This window comes from Oncorhynchus mykiss, chromosome 12 (genome assembly GCF_057628025.1).
Source record: "Oncorhynchus mykiss isolate SJ-2025 chromosome 12, ASM5762802v1, whole genome shotgun sequence".
NCBI lineage: Eukaryota > Metazoa > Chordata > Actinopteri > Salmoniformes > Salmonidae > Oncorhynchus > Oncorhynchus mykiss.
This window is the reverse complement of record NC_143033.1, coordinates 78,083,298-78,110,593: the sequence shown is the minus strand read 5'-3', so window position 1 is coordinate 78,110,593 and position 27,296 is coordinate 78,083,298. Positions and strand designations below refer to the sequence as shown.

Below are 27,296 nucleotides of genomic sequence, written 5' to 3'. Positions count from 1 at the left end.
AAAATGTTGCTTCTTATAGTGTGGCATGCCCACCTTCAGTGTGGCATGCCCATATTCCAAATGTCAAATAGGGAATCCCCAGCTACCCACCTCTAAGACTCCTGAGACGCACTGATAATTCTCACAGTATCCCACTCATCCCACTCCTAGCTTATCATCTATGGCTGGTTTAACAACAGTACTTCATCATTCGTTTTTACATCTGGATCGCTTAGAATTAACAGGGCGAGGCCTCATACGTTTGATGCACACGATGACTGTAGTAGGTGTGGGGGAGCACATGGGCCAAGACTGAGTGACGAAACTATAAGCCTTCCTAATGGGAATTCCTCGACCAGTGTGGCTTTTCCGAAGGGTATACAGCACATCCTACCATCATTTACATGGGTCACTCTCAACACCAAAGCTTCACCCTTCACATGTCTTTCTCCATCATGGAATTTCACTAAATTTTTACCCCTGTTGATCATATCTTTGGTCTGCATGTTTGAGTGGAACATCAGATGGATTATTTGTTTGTGTGTAATACAGGACATCAAAGGCTTTGCTCATGGTATTTTAGTCTTAATAGGGAAAAGAGTGTAAAATATGGTAACTGAAATAGCAAGCCATTTCTTACATTCATAGAATTGTCTATAATAGAACTCACATTGACATTTTACTAGGCAAGTCAGTTAAGAACAAATTCTTATTTTCAGTGACGGCCTGATGTCAGCTCTGGGATTTGAACTTGCAACCTTTCGGTTACTAGTCCAACGCTCTAACCACTAGGCTACCCTGCCGCCCCACATTGACTGATGAGTTCAGAGAGCACTGAAAGCTGTTCGACGGAGGGCTCTGCTCGGGATTCTAATAGTGTAATATTGTCCACGCGACCCTGAGCCCACAGCACTTTGATGGAGAACATTGTTGAATCATGAATATGCCTCCCTCTGACGGTGACACAGGCATCCGCCCCCTAACCCTGCACATACCATCTGGGACCAACCCTCATATTCTATTCAGCAGTAGTCAACAGCTTATATTGGTGCTGCTTCATCATCTGTGAAGACAGGGTAAATGACTGACACACGCCTCCCAACAAACACACCGGCAGACACGTACACTCCCTCCTGGACAGTGATTCACTATTAATAATATTCTCAGCATGAGGCAAAGTACATGATTACTCCCATCTCCCTAACAAATTGAAGGGATAAAAGGAAAAACAGCATCGCCCCATGAGGTCAATCAGCCAATGGTCCAGGATGAAGAGAAGAGTAATGGTGCTGTGAGGTATACAGTGACGGTCTGTGGATGATGTGTCTCATACATTATGGATGAAACCTTATGTTTTCCATCACTGTCAGATGTGCTTTGCTGCTGTCATCTGCCAGCGATTTAGTTCCTAAACTGCCCTATTTAGAATTCTATATTCGAGGGCCACCGTCAATTGAAACATTGAATGTACAAAATGGCAATTATGAGTCACCCGCATTGCTCATCCTTGGTGTTAGTAATTAGTTACTTGCACCAGTTCCCAGGGCAAGTGGTTTGGAAACGGATTAACTCACCCTACTGTGTGTGTGTGTCTGTCTGTGTGTGTGTATCTGTGTGTGTCTGTCTGTCTGTCTGTCTGTCTGTCTGTGTGGATCACACAGGATCTAACCCCTCCCTTCCCCCCTCACCTCATTTCCAAAAGAAAATGTAATCTCACACAGATACACAACCCCCTGTGAAGATCATCCAACCTAACCAACCTCCATTATCCAATCAGACACAACCGTGGAGGAACAATCTGCCGCTAATTCAGTGGGCGGGAAAGGAACCCTACGGGGAGGGGCTACTCTGTCTCCCCACTTCCACACCCATGTTTTATAATCAGGTGGTATTTCACTGGGCACTGTGCATGGTAAAAAACTGACTTTAAAAATCATTCTTCACATCCGTGGCATTGTCAGTTTAGTGGTAAGGTCAACCCTTTGAAAAGGAAGATTGTCTTTAAGGACAGTGGGCTGTATAATTTTATGGATGTTTCTCTGGGGGAGGCTAGAGTGTGAGATTTTGTGCCTGTCACTAAGACACATACACAGTTGGCTTTGTAAACAGTAAACGCGTAGCTCATCACTCGAACAAAGACACACGGACAACAGCATGAGAGTGATGTCAGCTGCCTTCATTCACCAGGTCCTGATTAAGAAAAGCTTCATCGGGGTATTGGCTCCTATGGCCACCATGGGAGTCAGTTAGATCCAAAAGATTTCCTTTCAATGCCCTGAGCTGGTCAATAAGCCAAACACAGACAGCTAAATAGAGTCTGATGACACATGTTGTTCTGCAGGACTGAGGTCATCTACATGAGATCATTTAGCATCTAGTTATTGGGCAGAAAGGGAGCAGCTGGGGCAGGGGGGGGGGGGGGGGGGGGCTGGGTGTTATTATTGGCACTTACAAAATGTCTTACTGGTCATACTACTGACAAATGTTGACATCATAAAATGTGCAGAGTGTACAGGAGTGGGTGCCATTTTTATTTATTGGATGTGACTGTTTCCATTTTGTAGTGATAACTACGATTTCTTCTGCATTATACCTAAAAATGTATGTCTGTGTAGCTATGACATATGTTTTCCAGTAGTCAGTCCTTTACTGTATTAGTGAGTCCTTTACTGTAGTAGTCAGTCCTTTACTGTAGTAGTGAGTCCTTTACTGTAGTAGTGAGTCCTTTACTGTAGTAGTCAGTCCTTTACTGTAGTAGTCAGTCATTTACTGTAGTAGTGAGTCCTTTACTGTAGTAGTCAGTCCTTTACTGTAGTAGTCAGTCATTTACTGTAGTAGTGAGTCCTTTACTGTATTAGTGAGTCCTTTACTGTAGTAGTCAGTCCTTTACTGTAGTAGTGAGTCCTTTACTGTAGTAGTGAGTCCTTTACTGTAGTAGTCAGTCCTTTACTGTAGTAGTCAGTCATTTACTGTAGTAGTGAGTCCTTTACTGTAGTAGTCAGTCCTTTACTGTAGTAGTCAGTCCTTTACTGTAGTAGTCAGTCCTTTACTGTAGTAGTGAGTCCTTTACTGTAGTAGTCAGTCCTTTACTGTAGTAGTGAGTCCTTTACTGTAGTAGTCAGTCCTTTACTGTAGTAGTCAGTCCTTTACTGTAGTAGTGAGTCCTTTACTGTAGTAGTCAGTCCTTTACTGTGGTAGTGAGTCCTTTACTGTAGTAGTCAGTCCTTTACTGTAGTAGTGAGTCCTTTACTGTAGTAGTCAGTCCTTTACTGTGGTAGTGAGTCCTTTACTGTAGTAGTGAGTCCTTTACTGTAGTAGTCAGTCCTTTACTGTAGTAGTGAGTCCTTTACTGTATTAGTCAGTCCTTTACTGTAGTAGTCAGTCCTTTACTGTAGTAGTCAGTCCTTTACAGCCTGTTTTATTTTGAAGAACCACCTGCCTCCTCAGTCCTGAATCTCTCCTCCTCAACCCTAGGGGGCGATCACGGTCAGGTGCAGAACAGGCCAGGCCATGTTCTCTGTCTTTAAGCCTCCTCTCATGGCTCCTGCTCCTGTCCATGGCTCAGTACATTAGGTAGCTTCCTGGGCATGGCTCTCATTGCGTAACTGATAAATGAACTTTGTCTGGAGGAAAAGTAGCTGAAAAGTTGGCTAAAGTTTTTCGTAGCCAGCTGGCATCATGCTGATCAAGGAGGAGTGTGCAATGTAACCCACTTTCATCCCCCCATTACGTCTGAAAGAAAAATGTTGGTGCCCTCAATTTTGTGCACAATAACTGAGCTCAGAAAGAGTGCCTCACCACTGACATCAGGAATTACAGAAATATAGAATGCCCAAAAATGTCTTAACAGCATCACTCATGTCTTTATACAGAATATCTAGACTAAAATTACAGTTATAAAGCTTTTGAGACTAAATCGTCTGTGGCTTCTTTTTTTAAACAATGTCCCATTTTTTTTCTCTCAATCATTACAACACATCTGCATTAAATTTGCCTCATTATGTTTCATGTATCACATTAGGCTAGGCTGGACAGAATCCCCAGCCAATAACCAAAGCCTGAGAAATACAGTTGTTTATATGGTCTATGGCTGAACCTCACTGGAACAACCCATATATTTTGTACAACGCATTAAGCCCCCATATTCCTGCCATCATTTGTGCAAGGAATATAGGCAGCCATCACGTGTGCTCTAGAGAGCGCAGCTCCCCTGTCTGTCCTCTGGCTCTATTGTCCCTGTTGACAGTATAGGAGATATTTTGCCAAATTACTCGAGCAGGCACTTTTCTAAGACAATGGAGCTCCTACAGACCCGGCCTCAGAACAATGGCACAGTGGTGCTTAATAACCATCTGTCTGTCAACTTGAAGGATTAGACCCACACACACAGGGGTTATCAGCTGAATCCTGTGAGGGTGTGGAGTGTGGGTCTGGCTGTGTGTGAGTGAGGGGGAAGGGGATGAGGGTGCAAAGATTAAGCAGATTCATATGACAAGTGTAAGCCAGTGTGTGTGCGTGCATGCGTGCGTGCGTGTGTGTGTGTGTGTGCGCGTGTGTGTGTGTGTGTGTGCACACATGTATATCTGTGTCTCTCTATGAGTGTGTTACAGAGAGAGCCTATGAATCTGTGTGTGTGTCTGTATTTGTCAGCCCAGCAGGATTCACTTGGGGACAAGTGGAAGTTTAACCACATATCCGGACCATTGAGCCTCAGTGACCCACTAGAAGGCTTTCCACACAGAACCAACATTTAACCAGATTAGAGTATTTGGGTCCTCTGGCACTTTACAAGGCTGAATCAGGACAGCTCTCTGGCTGTGTATTAAAAAGGAATGTAAAAAAAAAAAAAAAAACATCTGTCACTTAAGTGGATTTGCCACTGTGAATGTTCTGCATTTAAATGAAGCCATTACTGTCAGCAAAGCTATTGGATTGTCATGCCTCATCACCAAATGGCTTCAACATTCTATCTGACATGATGCCGTGTAATAGCTATGCAATTGTAATGTTCCCTGGCACTCAAAACAAAAAGTATTGGTGAGTTTTGGGCAGAGATGCAGTTTGCTGAGATTTTTATTTGAACCTTTATTTAACTAGGCAGGTCAGTTAAAAGCACATTCTTATTTGCAATGATGGTCTAACCTGGCCAAACGCTAACCCGGACGACGCTGATACTGTAGCGCATGTCTGCATTTGGAGAACCAATCAGAAGTTGTGTTTGTTGTACCCATTCTATTTTTGTGCCCTGACTATCATTCCCCTAAAATCAACAAATTTTGGGTGAGTGTTGGACATTGATTCACACTATGTACTGACAGAAATCTGAACAGGCTTTGAAGAAAAGTTTTCTACAAAGGATTTGTAAAATGAAAGGATTCCAAAAACCATTTTCACCCATCAGTGACCTCCACCCACACAAACATACTGTATACTTGCACAGAACACCTACATGTGGGTACAACACACACACACACACACACACACATAAATAGGTCATCAGGCAGTGTAAGGGTGTCAGCGAGTGGGTTTTGCGTGGGCCTTGTGATAGCAGAGTTCTCCCAGAAGACTCTTCGCATCTGATGTTACTGGGCTGAATACAGGAGAGGAGCATGTTTGGGTGAATCCTCAATGTTGAATCCTTCCCATGTAGAATTCATAAGTATTTTAATATGTTTTCTTGTTATAGCCTACTACAAATGTCTCTAGGAGGGAAAGGGTGTTTATCCTATTCATCATTCCTATATGGCTGTGTGACTGCCTCAACAACTCAAATTGGGAAGTAGACTAGTGTTATTAGTTCACTGTGCGTGTGTCTTGACTCACTGAACTGGGACAGCTGTTTCCATGGTACCCAGAGAAAGACCTGATAGTTGGGTATCATGTTGTATACCCCACATAAGTCCATCATCTTTATACTTTTCAAGACTTCACCAATTGCTCAGGTATGACTCCCACGCTCTGACATGGTCAGGGATACTTGGGTTACAAATGTTGAATAAACCATACCTTACCCTCCCTACTGTAACCTACTGTAGCACACCGACCCCTCTCCAGCTTTATCTATCCACCTTGTCAACATTTCCAATCTGCATTGCACAAATAACCCCATTAGGGGTGTTATTAGCTGTGAAAGCTGCAATATGCTAGTTAGATAGCTCTCCGCTGGCTAGCAGGGGCTCTCTCTGTTTGCCTGATATGAGCAGATTACAGTAATTTTATCTGCAGGGGGGGAAACAGCAGGATACGAGAGAGAGGCCTGTGTATAATGACAGGATGATCGGGTGAGAGTGGAGAATGGGTTGCAGAGGCTGGATCTGTTCCACACAAATAGGCTAACAAACAGCGCTAGGATTGTGTTTACTGAAGTTAGTCCCCCTGCTGTTAGCCCAGATCTCAACTACTCTGTCAATGTAACCTGACAACCATTTCCCTGTTAGGTGATGTTGTTTTCTGTCAACATAGCTGGTTGGTAATGGAACCACTCAATCTGTGGTAATATGTTTGTTATTGTGTGTACTGCTATATCTATAGCTTATTGAACACTTGTCCTTCACCAATACGTTTTATTATTAGTTTATCTCCTGAGGAGATATCTGAACCAATCTTCAACAAATCCGCTGGATAGCTAACTTGATCACTATTCCATTGTGTCTCTACTTGGCATAAAACAGTTGACTGAGGACTGCACTGTGCAGATCCAAGCGGCAGTTAAAGTGAGTGGCGTCCATCCATCTCTGTTCTCTTCCTCCGGCCGGCCCTCTCTCAGGAGACTGGTTAATCTAATGGGATCCATACTGATGAAAGAGCTCAGCCTGCAAACCTGATGACTTCAGCTCTGGTCAGCAGTAATTAGAACCAGTTTACCACATGGCCGCATGCCCCCCCCCCCCCCCCCACACACAGTCTAGACAGTCTAGATGTACTTCTGTAGTCTTCATCAATGTGGTCAAACTGTGGTCTCCCAGGAATGGATGAAGAAACATTGGCCATTGCATGCTATGAAGTCATCGCGGTCAGCTCAATAGAGCTGAGACACAGGCTGAGTTATAGACAAATGACCCGGAACTAAGCAAAACTAATAAAGCCATTAAAAAAATGTAATTGGAAAACAGGACTGGTTCTCATGAATGACCCCCATCTCAGCCCTATCTCCATACCAGGTCCTGAGCGTGATCAGCAATGACAGAACTGCTCACTTCTATGGCACACCAACCACTGACGCAGAAACGCCAACCAACCCAGCCAGGGTCACAGTAAGCTATACCCGTGCTCCAGCCAGGTAGAAGCCATTGAATCGCTAGAAGAAGAGTACATTTCAGATGAGAGAGTTGGAGCTCAACAGACCATAGAAACCAGGTCACCTAGTCACCAAGTAGACACCCGTATAAATCAGACCCATATAGCTACAGTACATGTCAGTATATCTATAGTAAGGCAGTGTTTCCTATCCTAACCCCTCCTTGAGTGTACCCAGCCAAACCACTTATTTGATGTATTCTAGGCACATAGCATCAAGACATTGATTAGTTGTAGCGGACTAACTCTAAAATACAATGAAACCAAAACATTTGCTGTTTCAATGGTGACCACTAAGACTCTGACCATACCTGGCAAACTCCACTAGCACTACAGATAAAGGGTCGCATGGCACCAGTATGTACATCTGATGATCCCTCACCATGGCCTGTACTCTTGTGGTTATCTGGGACTGGATTTCCAGTACTGTGGTTACATAAACGGAGGGCTCGGTGCTGATGGAGAGATTGCGATTCCATTAATAAAGGACTTAAGAGAGGCAGCTGATCTGTTCCACGGAGGGAGAGCCCAGGGCATGTTCTTTGTGTGGACACAATGAGGCCAGCATCACTAATGGGAAGACCGACCTCTCTGTGTTGTGTGTGTGTGAGTGACCTGGGCTTATCGCTTCAAACACAGGCATGGCTCCACAGTTATGTGAGAGAGCAAGGAAGAATGAGGCAGAGTGAGAGAGATGGAGAGATGGAAAGAAAGAGAGAGAGGCAGGCCACGTGCCACTGCACATCATTACACATCGTATTGCAGGAACAGAACTGATACTGTGCAAAGAGCGAGGAGTCAGTAACCCTCGCCCTGTGCCCGGTACTGTACAGTTATAGTTAGTTATATAAGTCAAGTTCCGACTGACAACATTGTGTTCAATATGTAGCCTGAGTCTAAAATAGATTGAAAGATACTGTACTCTGGCTATTCTGCAGTACTACATTGCTGTAAGAAGACAGACGATATTGAAATGAGAAGTCTTGTCTAGAAGGACTATGCAAGGTAGATGCATTTTTATGGCCAACTGATTTGTATAATGGGCTCTTTTAGTGATATCCCTAAAATAGAAGTGAAAAATTAGAGAGCGAAGTAGAAACACTGATAAAGAAGAAGGGAACAGCGGTCTTAACACTGAGCTCATATAGAGTAACACTGATGGTTTCTAATGCATGAACAGCACACTCTCCTCCCATGCTATTCTCCCTGCTCTTGTATCAACAACATTACACAAACAACATCTCAATAGACATTGGGGCGTGTGTGATGCGATACTTCATCTTTACTATGATTGAGCAGCTGTTGCAGTCGATAAAGCAAGCTATAATTACTATCAAACAATCAGAGGGAAAATTAAAAGTCTCCCGTTGAGTATGCTAATACGTTGTCATTCATGCTACAATAATGGGCCGTGCCCTGCCCACAACTCACAGGATATAATTATAGCTTAGCTACCCTTTAACTTAAGCACCTGTAAAATGGAATTCTTAAAGGCCCATTGCAGCCGTTTTTATATCAATATCAAATTATTTCTGGGTAACAATTAAGTACCTTACTATCCACGTTTCCATCCAACCATTTCATGCAGATGAATTACTTGATGCATGAAAAAAGTCACAACCCAGCTGATGAAATGCTGGTGTAAATAGGGCTGCAGGGTAGCCTAGTGGTTAGAGCATTCGACTAGTAACCGCAAGGTTGCAAGTTCAAATCTCCAAACTGACATGGTACAAATCTGTCCTTCTGCCCCTGAACAGGCAGTTACCCACTGTTCCTAGTCCATCATTGAAAATAAGAATTTGTTCTTAACTGACTTGCCTAGTTAAATAAAGGTAAAAAAAAACAAACAGTTTGTTTCGACATGGTGGGATTTTTTTGTGTCGGTAAAATTAAATATGCGAGAAATGGCAGTGGAAATGCCTTTATGCGCAAATATTGATATAATAACCATCATATCGAAGTAAAATTGGAGTAACGCAATGTGTTATCTTATTGACAGAGAGGTTTGGAGCTCTCTTTATCGGTCTAGTAACTAATTTACCACATGGTGATTTCACCATGGATAGCCAAAACTCTGCCCATGTACAGTAAACCTTGGGATTAGAAGGTCCTGTGTAGATTTGTATTTTCAATCAGTATCTATCAAGAAATAGAATAACACTCATCAAATATTTTCACACTTCTATAGTGTTAGTTTCATCAGCTGTTGCACAATTAGATATAAAACAGAGGAAAAACTGCATTTTGTCTGCCCTGGGCCTTTAATCACCTAAAAGGCAGATTAATTACAGAACAAGTCCTATACAATAACCACATGTTATTAATAATGAATGTAGTCATTAATACATGAAGAAAACTGGGTCTATATACAGTAAGCTCAGGGGCCAATATGATCATAGCAGCTGTTCTTCCTTCTTCCCCACAGAGTAGATCTAGAGGCATTCTGCCGGTTGTGTGCTCTCATGGCACTCAATCGGACGTGACAAGGTTGGCTTTGCATTGCAGCCAATTCGTTGTTGACCCGACTACCTACTAAGGAAAAGTGTGTTTGCGTAACTGTTTTTAGGCCCTTGAATGTGATGATCAGCGGTTTTCATCGCTCTGTCTCTTTAATGTCATGCGCTGTAGGCCTATAGGCTTATGCGTTGTTGCGTTTACTTGCGTGAGAAGGAGCCTACAGTGTATGAGGAAAATAGAAGAGAACAGTACATCTTGTTACATCTTTGCTAAAAAATACTACAATGATATAGATTCAGTGACAGATTCTTTAATGATGTCGCATCGGATATCTTCCTTAGCTAAACTTAGGCTTTTTACAAGTGGGCCATAGGCATGATTGCAATAGGCTGTAATGTGTAAGAGAGAGTTAGAAGTAACACTCAAACACATTATGAATGCCATGTTCCCTCCAAATTGCCTCTATTATTCAGAGGCCAAACCGCAAAACATTCTAGAATATCACAGCAGAATCAGAGGGAGTAGGCCCATACACTATGTATGACATTCTCATCTGCTAGGTTTGTGTAGGACTGGGATCATCCCTGTGCAGAACTGTATCTCCCCTCACAACAACTCAGCGGTTCACTGGATCACATCAATCAATTCAATAATACCAACAGCGCCTTTGTTCTTGAAAGATGCGCCTTTGAAAGCATGCCAATTTTCAGTGTGTTGGAGTTTCTCACAGCCAGGCAGTATCCACCACCCGGCTAAATCTGGGCCAAATCCTGCAGACAAAAGAAAGTTTTGACTCATGTCTGTCCCCAGAACACTCTTAACACCTCACTTTCCACACTGGTCCCCAATCACTCCACTGTGGCAGTCACCAAGATGAGACAATAATTGATATTCTCACAAAGGAAGTCTGCTCTAAACTGACCGACAGGTTACACACTAAAGGCTAGTTTACGGTCCGCAGGTTGACCGTGGCTCAACCGACCTGAGTCCCAGCCTAATCTCGTGGCTCTTTGACCCCCTGGGGTTTATAATGATCAGCTAGTATAACATTGAACGTATCCCAACTGGCTATTTATACCACAAGAAGAGGGCAGAACAGTATCCCCTGACATGGGCTTATTACTCATCCACAGAGAGAAATTCTGATCTCATTCATAGCCACAAAGCTCTTTTCTAACATAACACTGGTGGGCACAGATCTGGAGGTTAATGGGTTATTTAATGGGTTATTTAATGGGTTATTTAATGGGTTATTTAATGGGTTATTTAATGGTTTAAACTCATTTCCCCCAGTAATATGAGTGCCAGGCACATTACAGGCTTCATCCAATTTTTATATATTTTTCCTCAGAAATCATTTTCCTGGCTTTAGGGAGATAGCCATTCTTGATCGAATGCCAATCATCCCTTGGCAATCATCCCTTGGCATCAGCCCAATAAATATATGAAATATGTCACATGTGGATTAAAGTTGGCATAATTTTGCTGTTCTCTGAGAAACAAAATTAAATTTAGTTACTGGCTACATCTACTTGGAGTAAACCAACCTGGACAGTTATTACAGAATCACTATGATATATACATGCAACATTTCACTGAATTTGGCTTGTTACTACACTTGCGTGTGCAGGCATGTGCTGTAATATTACGGCTATGCTAAGTTCCATATTAATGCTACACTAATTCATTTGTAGAGCCCTAAAGGGCTAGCCATTTCATGAACGACAAGGCATTGCAGTGCCATTCACACACTGGGAAGACATAACCACACTTAATTGGTTCTCTCTCATCCAATTCTACATTGTGCTACTCAATAAACAGACTAGCGTCACCCTCCTCTCGCTGTGTTGTGATGGCTTGACTGTCTGTGAGTCACCTACAGAGAGCATGCTCCTCTGCCTGCCTGCTCGCTAGCGTGATGCTGAGAGGAGAGGCACGACAGGCTCATGTTAGGGCAGCAGAGGCTGCCTCTTGCACGGCCCTCTGGGTACAGTCATGGCATTGTTACCGGGCAGATCCTCCAGCTTGTAGCACGCTCTGTGAGAGACTGGCTTGTGAGTGGGTGAGCCAGCAAAGCGGCCTATGACTTGTAGTGATATGACAGATCAGGAACAGACGCACCATGGGAAAAGTCTGTTGTGGTTCTGGGACCTACTTTTGGGACAGTGGAAAGGATGGGACAGGTTGTGGGATGGGGATGGCGGTGCATGTGTGAGCGTGTGGTGTGTACGTGCGTATGTCTACATAAATCCTTGATGCAAATGGTGCATGGAGAACAATGCTCGCATCCTCACTCTAGATGTTGGACAAACAAATTCTTAGGCATGGGGATAGTATCACAGATGATTGAGTGAAGATTACTGTGTGAGGATTACTGTATACACTTAATGTGATATGTTTGCCCAGAGTGTGACATGTGGCTCAATGTCTGAGCATGTTTCCATGTCTCCGTTCCAAGGGCCATTAAGGTCCATTACAGCTTCACAGTTGAGACCACTGCTTGTTTTACCCGTGAGTGGTACTACGTATGCGGCAAACAATACAAAACCCTACGTTCTGTCGAATCTACTTTGATCCACACACACGTACGCACAGGCCTGCAAGCACGTGCGCACACACTTCATAAACAAATATTCACTACAATTGGCACAAGAACAGACAGAACAAGAACTCACAGCACATCCTCGCATGCCCATACTACCTGTAGGCTATGTACACAAACCAACAGCGATATTGTCTGTGCACTTGATATGACCACGAGGAAAATATGTGTGACTGTACGGAGGACTTCATGTGGTTTTCGGACACGTGTACAGTATAAAAACACATGTATGCCCAAATCATGTGAGAAATGTCATATAAATTACAAAAGGTTAGTCTGTTTGTACAGTAGATAAGTGTTATAGTGACTATACAGAGGACTTCAATGCCCCAGTTGTCTACGTGTCAGTCTGCTTGTACAGTAGATAAGTGTTATAGTGACTGTACAGAGGACTTCAGGGCCCCAGTTGTCTACGTGTCAGTCTGTTGTACAGCAGATGACATGTGTGGCTCTGCCAAGGTCTATTCCTGTGGAACAGGCTCTGTCTTGGCTGGGCTCCCTCTGAGCTCACTGCTTCAAGAAGAGACCCATTGTTTTGCTTTCAGACTACAGATAGGGTTTCCTCCACCTGCAGTCAAAAAGAGATTTGAACAGCCTTGTCCAATCTATGTGTACTGTCTAAAGACAGACTCATTCATTATTTTTCTCTCTCTTCTTTTTTCTGTTTGGATTCACAATAACTCTATTAAACCTAGAACAACTGTGAAATCCAGGGAATAACGTGTCCTTGTATTGTATTGTAGTGTGTGTGTGATTGTGTGTGTGTGTGTGTGTGTGTGTATTTACACATGCACAGTACCAGGCAAAAGTTTGTACACAACTACTTATTCAAGGGTTTTCTTCATTTTTACTATTTTCTACATTGTAGAAAAATAGTGAAGACATCAAAACTATAAAATAACACCTATGGAATCATGTAGTAACCAAAAAAGTGTTAAACAAATCAAAATATATTTTATATTTGAGATTCTTCAAAGTAGCCACCCTTTACCTTGATGACAGCTTTGCACACTCTTGGCATTCTCTCAGCCAGCTTCATGAGGTAATCACCTGGAATGATTTCAATTAACAGGTGTGTGTAACGTCTGCTTCCAACTCACACTCTCAAACACGTAGATCCCCTGAACGCAGCTCACTTTCCAGCCCACTTTCCAGCTCACACTCTCAAACACATAGATCCCCTGAACGCAGCTCACTTTCCAGCCCACTTTCCAGCTCACACTCTCAAACACGTAGATCCCCTGAACGCAGCTCACTTTCCAGCCCACTTTCCAGCTCACACTCAAACACATAGATCCCCTGAACGCAGCTCAGTCTCCAGATCCCAATCACCTGAATTCTGATCACCTGTTCACACACCTGTATGTCATTATCACACACTATTTAGTTCAGTTCTTTGCGCTCCATCATTGTGAGGTATTGTTTGTTTTGTTACACGTTCTAGCCGAAGCGCTGTTCATCTTCCTGTGTATCATAGTTTTTGGCCATCCTCACTGACGGCTTTTTGCCTATTCCCTGCCTGTACTTTTGACAATCAGATGTCCTGTCATCAACCTCTTGCCTGACGTTATTAGCCTATTCCCTGCCTGTACTTTTGACTATCAGATGTCCTGTCATCAACCTCTTGCCTGACGTTATTAGCATTTTCCCTGCCTGTACTGTTACCTTTTTGGAGTTCCTGTGTATGACCTTCTTCCTGTCCCTGGTCCCAGCTACCTGCCTCTTCCTGCTGCGCCCTGCGCTTGAAACCAGCACTCTGTCTCCCATCGTATTCATTACAGTGTGCCTTGTTAATTTGTGGAATTTATTTTCTTCTTAATGCTTTTGAGCCAATCGGTTGTGTTGTGACAAGGTAGGGGTGGTAAACAGAAGATAACCCTATTTGGTAAAAGACCAAGTCCATATTATGTCAAGAACAGATAAGCGAAGAGAAACGACAGTCCATCATTGCTTTAAGACATGAAGGTCAGTCAATCTGGAAAATTTCAAGAACTTTGAAAGTTTCTTCAAGTGCAGTTACAAAAACCATCAAGCACGATGATGAAACTAGATCTCATGAGGACGGCCACAGGTAAGGAAGGCCCAGAGTTACCTCTGCTGCAGAGGATAAGTTCATTAGAGTTAACAGCCTCAGAACGGCGCCTCCCGGGTGACGCAGTGGTTAAGGGCGCTGTACTGCAGCGCCAGCTGTGCCATCAGAGTCCCTGGGTTCGCGACCGGGAGGTCCGTGGGGCGACGCACAATTGGCCTAGCGTCGTCCGGGTTAGGGAGGGCTTGGTCGGTAGGGATGTCCTTGTCTCATCGCGCACCAGCGACTCCTGTGGCGGGCCGGGCGCAGTGCACGCTGACCAGGTCGCCAGGTGCACGGTGTAGCCTCCGACACATTGGTGCGGCTGGCTTCCAGGTTGGATGCGCGCTGTGTTAAGAAGCAGTGCGGCTGGTTGGGTTGTGTATCGGAGGACGCATGACTTTCAACCTTCGTCTCTCCCGAGCCCGTACGGGAGTTGTAGCGATGAGACAATATAGTAGCTACTACAACAATTGGATACCACGAAATTGGGGAGAAAAAGGGGTAAAAATTAAATACAAATAAATAAATAAATAAAAAATAAAAAAAACAGCCTCAGAACATGCAGCCCAAATAAATGCTTCACGGAGTTCAAGTAACAGACACATCTCAACATCAACTGTTTAAAGGAGGCTGTGTGAGTCAGGCCTTCATGCACAAATTGCTGCAAAGAAACCACTACTAAAGGACACCAACAATAAGAAGAGACTTGCTTGGGCCAAGAAACACAACGTTTTTGGTTGCAACCGCTGTGTCTTTGTGAGATGCAAAGTAGGTGCATGGATTATCTCTGCATGTGTGGTTCCCACCTTGACGCATGGAGGAGGAGGTATGCTGGTGTGGGGGTGCTTTGCTGGTGACACTGTCAGTGATTTATTTAGAATTTAAGGCACACATAAACAGCATGGCTACCACAGCATTCTGCATCTGGTTTGCGCTTAGTGGGACTATCATTAGTTTTTCAACAGGACAATGATCCAACACACCTCCAGGCTGTGTAAGGGCTATTTGACCAAGAAGGAGAGTGATGGAGTTCTGCATCAGATGACCTGGCCTTCACAATCACTCGACCTCAACCCAATTGAGATGGTTTGAGATGAGTTGGACCGCAGATTGAAGGAAAAGCAGCCAACAAGTGCTCAGCATATATGGTAACTCCTTCAAGACTGTTGGAAAAGCATTCCAGGTGAAGCTGGTTGAGAGAATGCCAAGTGTGTGCAAAGCTGACATCAAGGTCAAAGGGTGGCTACTTTGAAGAATCTAAAATCTAAACTATATTTAGATTTGTTTAACACTTTTTTGGTTACTACATGATTCCATATGTGTTATGTCATAGTTTTGATGTCTTCACTATTATTCTACAATGTAGAACATAGTAAAAATAACGAAAAACCCTTGAATGAGTAGGTGTGTCCAAACTTATGACTGGTACTGTACATGCTAACATATGCAGGAAAGGGTGGACAGTGGGCAGTGTGGGTGTGGGTGTGTGTGTAAGTTAGTGGAGGAGGTCACAATGTTACGAGAAAAACACAGGTGTCAACTGCTCAGCTTGAGGTTGGGTTTCTGAGATGAGATGGTGGAGTCTGGGGCATGTACTGTAGCAATAAAGCTAAACTGCAGACAATGTCTCTCCACCCCCAATATCCAACCCCCAACCATTAATATTTAATGGAGCTTGACAAATAATTGTCCCATCTGTTACAGTAAGTGCTGCCTCAGCCGCCGCCAATAAAAATAATGATCCTGCCGTAGCCCGCAGCCCATGACAGCCAAGTTGATAATTCAATAGGCTTCACTTGGCTTCGGTTGCTGTTGCTGTCTGTACAGCAGCTGACTGGAGAGAGAGAGGAGGACGGTAGTAAATATGTGTAGACTTGTCTCCAGCTAGCACTTCCAAAACAGAATGCCACATGAGCTAATGGCTGCAACCTTGACAGAGTTTCCCATCCCATCCCACACACACATCCACCCTCACACAAGAAGAGCCTCTACTCCAGCAAGCAACAATGTGAATTGTTTGTTAAGCATAGAAAGACACAAACATGAATTCTTCTGGAGACACAAATCTTGCGGCCGGAGGAGGAGTAGCTTATCAGTGTCACTGTCTCAGCATTAGTCTTCTATATGAAAGGATAACTGACAATTTTACCAAAACATTTATATCAGAGAGATTAGTAGACATCAAAATACTGTATACAAACAGCAAGTGGAACTCTCCCTTACAAAAAAAAAAACATGAAAAAATCACGTGAAAAGAGCATGTGAAAAAACTAGAACGAATCACATGGGAAAAATAGACACAAGCGAGACATGACATTTGGTCTTCAGACACATGTGAGGTTTCACATGGATTTTTCACATGATTTCCCAACATTTCACATGTGTTTTTGTCACTGCTAGGATTAGAACCAGGGTCTTCTACAGGACAAGCCAACACCTTGACCATTAGACCAAGATGTTCACATGTGGAGTTTTCTTACATGTGAAACTGCAAATGCAATTCCACATGTGAACGTGAGATTCTCAAGTGAGAAAGTTTTTCACGTGTGAAACTGCATATCCGATTTTCACATGTGAAAGTTTTTAACATATGAAACAGCAAATTTCACGTTTGTTTTATTTTTACTTTATTTCACCTTTATTTAACCATGTAGGCCAGTTGAGAACAAGTTCTCATTTACAACTGCCACCTGGCCAAGATAAAGCAAAGCAGTGCGACAAAAACAACAACACAGTCACACATGGGATAAACAAATGTCCAGTCAATAACACAATAGAAAAATGTATATACAGTGTGTGCAAAGGTGGTTTTAACATTTGAACTCCAAATTCAATACATGTGAAAATATGGTTTCATATCTGAAATTTAAGCTCAACATGTGAAAACAGCTATTTCGCAAGTGAAAATGAGATTTCACAAAAAGGGTTGTGGCTCAGCACTGGACTTCCACCCCCAAAAAACGGAAACTGAACCGGATTGATCCCGTCAACACTGGTGTCACCACGTTGTGAGTGACGTCACAGAGATTAAGTTGTGGGTCGCGTTGAGGGAAGACTTCTTTCAAGAGGATTTGATGGTCCTAATCTTGTTAGGTCATTCACAAGGTCCTTGCTGGCCTCTGGGTTTGTGCAGTTTCACCTGGCCAGAAATGACCTGCTGCTGTGGGTCCTTAGAGTACAGTATGTAGTGGATGGCCAAGTTAGCATTGCACTGTGACGTCATCAACCTGAGACCTGAGGTTCAAACCCTGGCAACCAAAGCCATGCCATTTCAATATTGTGGCATCAACCCACACTCTTAGAAAAAAATATGCTTTCTAGGACTGAAAAGGGTTATTAGGCTTTCCCCATAGGAGAAGCCCTTTTGGTTCCATGTAGAACCCTTTTGATTACAGGTAGAAAGAACCCTTAGGGTTTGTTGTAGAACCTTTTCCACAGAGGGTTCTACATAGGACCCAAAAGAGTTCTACCTGGAACCAAAAAGGGTTTTCCTATGGGGACAGCCGCAGAGCCCTTTTGGAACCCTTTAATCTATGAGTGTATTAAATATGTTTCAAGTTGTAACAGTCGTATATACGGGATACACATGGTATATATTGTCTAACGAAATTCTTACTTGCAGGTTCCTTCTCGACAAGGCAGCAACAATAAGAAATAACAAAAGATAAGAATATGAACATAAAGTACATGGCTCAGTAGAATAGAAAAACATTTTAGCACAAGTATAATACAGGAAGGTACAATTTATAGTCCAATGTTTACATGTGTATTGGGAAAGGGGGATGGGGGCAGTGTATAAACTGAGCAGTAATAAGAGTCTGGTAGCATCAGTTGTGATTTGTCGGTAGCATGAATGCATGTGTGTGTGTGTGTGTGTGTGTGTGTGTGTGTGTGTGTGTGTGTGTGTGTGTGTGCTAAGGTGTGGAGAATCAGAGCAGGTGGTCAGTCCAGTTCAAGTGCTCAGCAGTCTGATGGCTTGTAGTTAGAAACTGTCTCTGAGCCTGTTGGTATCAGACCTTGTGCTCTGATACCGTCTGTCCGATGGGGTGTAAGGGAGAGAACAGCTCGCGACTGTCCTGGATGGGTGGGAGCACGGTCCCGGGATGTACTGGGCCGTCTTCACCACCATCTAGAGAGCCTTGCGGTCGTGGACTGAGCAATTACCGTACCAGGCTGTGATGCAACCCTCTCGATGGAGAAGCAATAGTATTTGGAGAGGACCCGCCTCAGGAATCCATCCTTAGTGTTAATTACTATTACAGGGATCCAGACTAACATGTTCCCCTGAATCAACACCTACCCTTAGATTCAAGATATTTTTATGTGCAACCTAATCCAGTGATTGTCATGCATTTTGTGTTTACAATTAGTCTATAGTTGATATATTTTACTGTTAAAATAGACTCCAGAATGTACCGTTTTTTTTCAGTAGAGATAAATTACATAGAGTACAGTATGTGTACTAACTAATATCACAGGCTAATTAATTTGGGGTTCAACACCTGAGGGGGTTGAAACTCAAAACAACATGAACTAGATCGCTAACTCTAAATAGAATACCCACTGCTAGTAGTCATGTATTCATCCAACAGTGAATGTTATGTCCTAAAAATACTTTTCAGTTGTAGACAACAGGACCTTTAGGCCTATGTCCTCGCAATGGCCGGTGTGCATTTCACTCCATATCGCAAAGCCATTAAGAAATATAAATTATACCTACAGAAAGTTGAGACCTCCCTCTGGTCGATAAGAAAAAGCAGATGAAGCTTCCAAAGCTGTGTTTCTCCCACAATTGCTTTTTGAAATGTTATACGATCAGAAAGTCTTTTTCTCCCACGCGCATGGGGGGAGAGGAGAGTGGTTCGCTCATTACAGCAGCGGGCCCTAGCGACGGCACAGGGGAGGATAATGCACTTTATTTTTTGACCAAATCATGGTTTTAGTTGCCCCAAAAAATTATGTTTTGATTGAGGTGACAGTGTAGAATGTGCTCTTTCTATGTTTATAGGCATCCTTTTCACATTTTGAGATCCATGATCTTGGCTGTCTAACTGATGACAGTCGGAGCAGGTCTCTTTGCTAATACAGCGTTTGATTTTGAATGTGGGGGGCTGGCCGTTGCCCACTGATCAGCCAAAGGCTCATTACAGATTAGTATAACAGAGAAATTGCACAAAAACCTTAAACATTTTTATTGAAAGGCTGCAGGCCATGTCACATTTTCATTGTTTTGGTGTCATTTTCGACCAGCCCACCCAACAAAAAAAAAGTCTAGCCCATCTGGCATTTGCCAGAATTGCCAAATGGCCAATCCGCCCCTGCTACTTTGTGTTGCCTTTTCCTTCATAATGTGAAGTAGATGAAAGAAAGAATATGATGCATTTAGAAGTCTCATTACTTTTACAGTGAGCCCTTCCTCTAGGGTTATGTTGTTTAGGTTATGAATTAGATATGGAGCCTACAGTGGAGGCAGTCTGAAAGATGAAAAACTAACCTTCAGAAAGGCAGAATGAACAAATAAAAAAGGGAGCCTTCCATTCTGATAGAATAAGTTGTGTACTTAAGGATCAGTATTTAGTAGCGGCATTATCACATAAAATAGTTTCAGCTGTCAAAAGCCTCTAAACTCAAAAACGGCAATGTAGAATCTCAGCTCTGTCAGCGTATCCATCCTTGTCTGTCTTCTTGCTTCATCTTCGTCCTTTTAGAAAAGGAAGAAAACAGGAGGGCTCCATCTTGAATTAAAATAAAAAATAAAAGTTGTTCTTTAAAGCTGCATGACTTTAATAATTCAAGTGAAAGGGCTGTCTTTGCTAATTTTCATCCTGGCTAAGAGAGGTGGGTTGTAGTTGGGGGGGGTCAAGGAGCTCTTGGAGCAGAATTAATGTGCTTGTGTGTGAGGGAGTTTATGCCCCTCTCTCTCTTCTCTTCCTCTCTTCCTCACTCTCTCACTCTTTCTCTCCCTCCTCTCCGCATTGCAGCAAATGATGCCAGCTCAGGATGAGGCTCCAGCAGCTGGCATGTCCTCAGGCTCTGGCACACTCCCGCTGTCACCTCCCATGGGACCTGTGTATGTGTGAGTGTGATGGGTGCCTGCGTGCGTATCTGTGAGCATGCGTGCCTCAGTGTATGTACATGTATGTGTGTGTGTGTGTTTGCATTCAGATCCTGTCAGAGAAGTTGCTCTGCTGTTGGCGGGCCACAGATCACAGCAGCACAAACCAAGGACACCGTCTTTCTGGGTGTCAATGCAATCGAAAATTCCACAGACTCCCTGCTGGGTTCCGTAACTGCTTGGTTATTTACTTCCTTCCTGTCCTGTTCTCCTTAAGTGTCCTTGGTGTGCTGCGTGACTATGGGCAGGATGCTGCATACCAGCTATGACCTACATACTGTACTCATCAGCAGATAGGAGGGAGGGAGAGAGAGTACGTTTAATCACGACCAGGAAGAAAAGAACAGGACTCTGGCTATTGCACTGTGACATCATCAACCTACACATTGCATTGGCTGCCAAGGTCGATACCACACACACACACACACACACTCACTCACTCGCAAACACATATTGTTACTTACTAAGAGAGCCATATAGCCTACACACACTCACTCACTCGCAAACACATATTGTTACTTACTAAGAGAGCCATATAGCCTACACACACACACACACACACACACACACACACACACACACACACACACACACACACACACACACACACACACACACACACACACACACACACACACACACACACCACCTCTTGAGCCACAGAGGACAAATAGGTAACTAATGAAGGAGAACATTAGAGCAAGACAGCAGAGCCAAAGAGGCTATGAAGTTTAATGGAAGGTCTCAGTGAGGTCATTGTTCAACAAAATGACTGTTCAACAAATAATGAACAATGTCAACCACAAACATGTTCAATAATCACTTGCCCTCATTACAGTATTATCATTGCTATAGCTGTGCTCTTAGTCAATCACTGAGTCGTTTTGGTGCAATATTCAATAGCTACAGTATAATGTGATATAGTGTATAATATACAGTGTATTCGGAATGTATTCAAACCCCTTGACTTTTTACACATTATGTTCCATTAAAGCCTTGTTCTAAAAAAAAATGTTTCCTCATCTATCTACACACAATACCCCAAAATGACAATGTTTTTAGGAATTTTTGCACATTTATAAAAAACACAAAACAGAAATACCTTATTTAAATAAGTATTCAGACCCTTTGCTATGATATTTGAAATTGAGCTCAGGTGCATCTTGTTTCCGTTGACCATCCTTGAGATGTTTCTTCAACTTGATTTGAGTCTACCAGTGGTAAATTCAATTGATTGGACATGATTTGGAAAGACTCTGAATGTCCTTGAGTGGCCCAACCAGAACCCGGACCTGTAATTGGCTGTAATTGGCTGTGTCGTTCTGCCCCCTAACCCACTGTTCTGAGGCCATCATTGTAAATAAGAGTTTGTTCTTAACTGACTTGCCTAGTTCGATTAAAAGAATGGGAGTAACTCCCCAAATTAAATGTGTGCCAAGCTTTTAGCGTCATAATCACTGCCAAAGTTGCAAAAATACGTAAATCTAATATTTAATTTTTTATTTTTAATACATTTGCAAAAAAATTCTATAAACCTGTTTTTGCTTTGTCATTATGGGATATTGTGTGTAGATTGATGAGGAGGAAAAAATCTATTTAATCAATTTTATAATAAGGCTGTAACATATTTTCGCTGTGTGATGTAGGCCTACTGTTCTGTGATATGGCTTGATGTGATATAAAATGATATGACATGTACACCTGGGTCAACAGGAAGGTTATCATCCTGTGATGAAGTCATATCCTAGACCAAGTCAGATCATGCCACGGCAGTGAAACTTGAACAGGAAATTAATAAAGCTGATGTTTAGTCAGTGAGCCAAGTTATTATATCCTACTGGTCAATGTTAGGTTTAGATCTGGGAACATAATGTAGGCCATGGGCATACATGGAATGCAACTTGGGTTCTAATCAGCCTAAGTTGATGCAGACAGTCATGTAGCCCTTCCCTGCAGTCAATGGCCAAAAGTGTCCTCTGTGGCCTCATGGGTGGAATGTTATTAAAATGTTTCATGATTTCGTCATTCATATTTTACATTATTTATTTAACTGTTATTTAACTAGGCAGTTAAGAAAAAAATCATATTTACAATAACGGCCTACCAAATGGCAAAAGGCCTCCTGTGGGGACGGGGGCTGGGATTAAAAATACAAAATAAATACTATATAAATATAGGACAAAACACACATCACAACAAGAGAGAAAACACAACACTACATAAGACAACAACATAGCAAGGCAGCAACACATGACAACACAGCATGGTAGCAACACAACATGACAACAACATGGTAGCAACACAACATGGTAGCAGCACCTAACATGGTACGAACACAATTGGGCACAGACAACAGCACAAAGGGCAAGAAGGTAGAGACAACAATACATCACACAAACAACTGTCAGTAAGAGTGTCCATGATTGAGTCTTTGAATGAAGAGATTGAGATAAAACTGTCCAGTTTGAGTGTTTGTTGTAGCTCGTTAAAGTCGCTAGCTGCAGCGAACTGAAAAGAGGAGCAACCCAGGAATGTGACTGGCAGAACGGGTGTTCTCAGATAGGGGGGAGTGAGGCCTAAGAGGGTTTTATAAATAAGCATCAACCAGTGGGTCTTGCGACGGGTATACAGAGATGACCAGTTTACAGAGGAGTATAGAGTGCAGTGATGTGTAGTATAAGGAGCATTAGTGGCAAATCTGATGGCAAAATGGTATAGAACATCTAGCCACTCGAGAGTACCCTTACCTGCCGATCTATAAATGATGTCTCTGTAATCTAGCATGGGTAGGATGGTCCTCTGAATTAGGGTTAATTTGGCAGCTGGGGTGAAAGAGGAGCGATTAGGATAGAGGAAACCAAGTCTAGATTTAACTTTAGCCTGCAGCTTTGATATGTGCTGAGAGAAGGACAGTGCACCGTCTAGCCATACTCCCAAGTACTTGTATGAGGTGACTACCTCAAGCCCTAAACCCTCAGAGGTAGTAATAACACATGTGGGAGGAGGGGCATTCTTCTTACCAAACCATATGACCTTTGTTTTGGAGGTGTTCAGAACAAGGTTAAGGGTAGAGAAAGCTTGTTGGACACTAAGAAAGCTTTGTTGTTGAACATTTAACATAAAATCCGGGGAGGGGCCAGGTGAGTATAAGACTGTATCATCTGCATATAAATGGATGAGAGAGCTTCCTACTGTCTGAGCTATGTTGTTGATGTAAATTGAGAAGAGCGTGGGACCTAGGATCGAGTCTTGGGGTACTCCCTTGGTGACAGGCAGTGGCTGAGACAGCAGATGTTCTGACTTTATACACTGCACTCTTTGAGAGAATATTGCTTAGAATCAAGGGCAATGGTGACATCATTGAGGACCTTTAAGGTTGCAGTGACACATCCATAACCTGAGCAGAAACCAGATTACATACCCAATATAATACTATATCAAGAAAGCCAGTCAGTTGATTATTGACAAGTTATTTTTGATAAACAGGGCGAAATAGGCCTATAACAGTTAGGATCAGCTTGTTCTCCCCTTTAAATAAAGGATGAACCATGGCTGCATTGCAAGAAATGGGAACCTCTCCAGAAAGGAGAGACAGGTTAAAAAGGTTAGTGATAGGCTTGGCGATGATAGGGGCAGCAACCTTAAAGAAGAAAGGGTCTAAACCATCTGACCCAGATGTTTTTGTGGGGTCAAGTTTAAGGAGCTCCTTTAGCACCTCGGACTCAGTGACTGCCTGCAGGGAGAAACTTTGTAGCTGGACAGGGGGAAAAAGGGAAAAGCATCGGAGATAGTTGCATTAGAAGGGGTGAGAGATGAGGAAATGTTGGACATGCAAAGAAGGCATGGCTGAGTCAAATAGGAATCCTGACTTAATGAAGTGGTGATTAAAGAGCTCAGCCATGTGCTTCTTGTCAGTAACAACATCATCATCAACATTAAGGGACATGGGCAACTGTGAAGAGGAGGGTTTATTCTTCAGGTCTTTAACCATTTCCCAATACTTCTTGGGGTTATACCCACAGAGAGATTACTGCTCCTTAAAGTAAGAGCTTAGGGCAGGTAGGGTACAGGCCGGTGCTGATGGAGGACGATAGCACCCAGCAACAGTCCACAAAGAGCTATTTGAAAGTTTAATGCTTAAAACCAGCAAATCAAATTGTTTGGGGACAGACTTGGTGGAGACAACTGAGCACTGAAGGTGATCCTTGGTAAAGATTGCCACTCCCCCAGCTGTCTTGCCAAAAAAGTTTATAACCAGAAATGTTAACATCAGTATTCAAAACCCTCTTCCTTAACCACGTCTCAGTAATGACCAACACATCTGGATCGGAGCTGTGAACCCACACTTTCAATTGATCCATTTTAGGTAATAAGCTTCTTGTGTCCGGTGTTTCTATGTTTATAACAGTTTTGTTATATTTCAGTCTTCTGTGATGTATATAAAGTGTAATATTGGGATGCAAACTCAAAATGTAATACATTTCAACTCTATATCTGACATAGTACAGGTGTATTCTTTTTTAAGCCCATAACCATGTGTGTGATGTGTATACTTTTGTTTTCAAAGTAGATTTTTTTAAGACTACCAAGAATCCCTCTGTGTGACTCTGATTTAACCCACTGCAGTATGAAATGTCCAATGCAGCCATTTTTAACTCAATATCAAATCATTTCTGGGTAGTAATTAAGTACCTTACTGTAATTGTTTTCAATTAAAATGGTCAAAAAAGAAACAATAATAGCTTCTTAGCAAAGAGCAATTTCTCAAGCAAGAATGTTGCTAAGACTGTCTACGAATGGTCTGAGTGAGGGGCCTAATTGGACGAGCCTAATGGAAGGGATAGGTAACCTGAAAACTAGCGGTTATTGGCAGAATGGTCTATTAACTAATACCGGTGATGTCACCAGGCAAGTCAAAACTCCGTTCTACCAAAACAGGCTGAAATTTCAGCCAATATTTTTAAACAGCTCTTATGCTAAAAGGGCATTTTCATCATTTTTACAATTTACAGTATTATTCCAACCTCATAGTGTGGAGAAATATACTGTAGAAAACATAGGGAAATCATGTTTTTGATTGCACTGGGCCTTTTAAAGTAATCTGTTATGTTTTTAATTAATAATTGTACACAAAATGATCATCTATTACCAAAACTCCATGATTTATGAAGTGGAGTCATATGTAGGCGTCTAAATCCATAGAAGTATCATTAACAAGAACATCTTCAGGGACAATAGGCAGTGTGCAGTTATGTAAATTCACTTGACTTTTCAAATGAATATGGAAATAAGGCAATGACTAACTACACTTATGTAATGCACTTTACACACAAAAGAACAGAAACACCTCCCAGATCGGATAAACTGATAAGTAACCGTGGTAGACATGTTAGAAGTAATGTACAGATAATTATCTGATCTGGTCTGGGTGATGAGCTTAATTTACTCTGGATCCCCAGTGCTTACTTCTCTTCTACCACAAATCAATGCTGTGTTCTATTGTCTCATGTATATTGCACATTATAATGCGAGTTAGGTGGACTGCCAGTAAAATGCTTGGTTTACCACACCTCTGTGATGCCCAACGATGGTCTCTGCTGGTTTGAGCTTGTTCGTCTGAGATGTGGGCCGCAGCAGTAGCTGGGGCACCCCAGTGCAGCGGTCATAATAAACGATGATTCACTGCATCTGCCAGCCATGTTACTCCTCCTTGCCCTGGGCCTCTTAGTAAGAGCTGACTCATTGGTCCACCATCACATTTCTTTTATCAAACAAGGTCTGCAGCCTCGTGTAGTACCATATCTCCCTTTATTATGTATTGTTTAGCATTTTATGGATTTAAAATGACTATGTGTATATATTTTTTGCGATATTATTTATGAGCTTGTACTTGATTCAGGAATGATGGGGCAACAGTAGGAATTTATGTAATGACCTACTGTCTGTTTCGTGCTCATGTAGATGAATTGTAATGTGATGAAATGAACATTTGGTGTCTGGTTCTAGTTAATCACTGTTCCTTTTCTCTCCTTTTCACCAGGACTCAGGGCTCCAGCAGGAGGGCTTGTGGATATCTGATATGCCATTTGACTGGAGGCGTGCTGCAGTTTGCGGCACAGGGAGAAGAAAACATGCAGAAACGTAATCATGTGGCAAGGTCTAGTAAAGATTGGAAGGGTAAAATGCCTCCTCTAATAATACCTAACAGCGGACAGACAAAATGGAAGCCATTGCAGTTATAAAAATGCCCTTCAGATAGAAACATCACTTTTATACTTAATCTCTTACTGGAATCCTAGTTTTCCTACTGTACTGTATGACTGAGGGAGTTGGCTGCCAGCTAAACACATTATATTCTGCTGACCCAGGCTCGGGTTTGTGTGAGTTGGGTCAGTTCCCTGCCATAGTCCACACATTAAGGTACTGAACCAGGGTCAGCCAGTCATTGTGAATGAGGTCGCTGGTGGTGATTGAAGTGATGCAAGCCTGCCACTCATGCTTGTTTGCATTAGAGACTGATACTGGGGTTACATGCCCATTCCGGAGATTCCATGCTTGTCATTCTGGGAATGCCTGGGAATCAATGAGCCTCTGGATTGGGACAATGTCATTGCACAGCACAGTACATCAGGATATACAGTATCAGAACATACACACAGACACACACACATACAATACAGAGAGAGAGGGCGAGGGAGAGAGAGTGAAGCAGAACAGTGGACGAGCAGTGCACAGAAACTCTTGACACAGGAAGCACACACATTAACAGCCCACTA

The 27,296-nt window shown here is 42.7% G+C and overlaps 1 long non-coding RNA gene across 1 annotated transcript in view; it reads left to right on the top strand.

Moving 5' to 3' along the window:
• Positions 1-26,688, top strand: part of LOC149979382 (uncharacterized) — a 133,386-nt gene extending 106,698 nt beyond the window's left edge. Inside the window, exon 3 of the long non-coding RNA XR_016485288.1 lies at positions 26,561-26,688. This is a non-coding gene — a long non-coding RNA (uncharacterized LOC149979382). The remainder of the gene's footprint in view (positions 1-26,560) is intronic.
• The last annotated feature ends 608 nt before the right edge of the window (positions 26,689-27,296 follow it).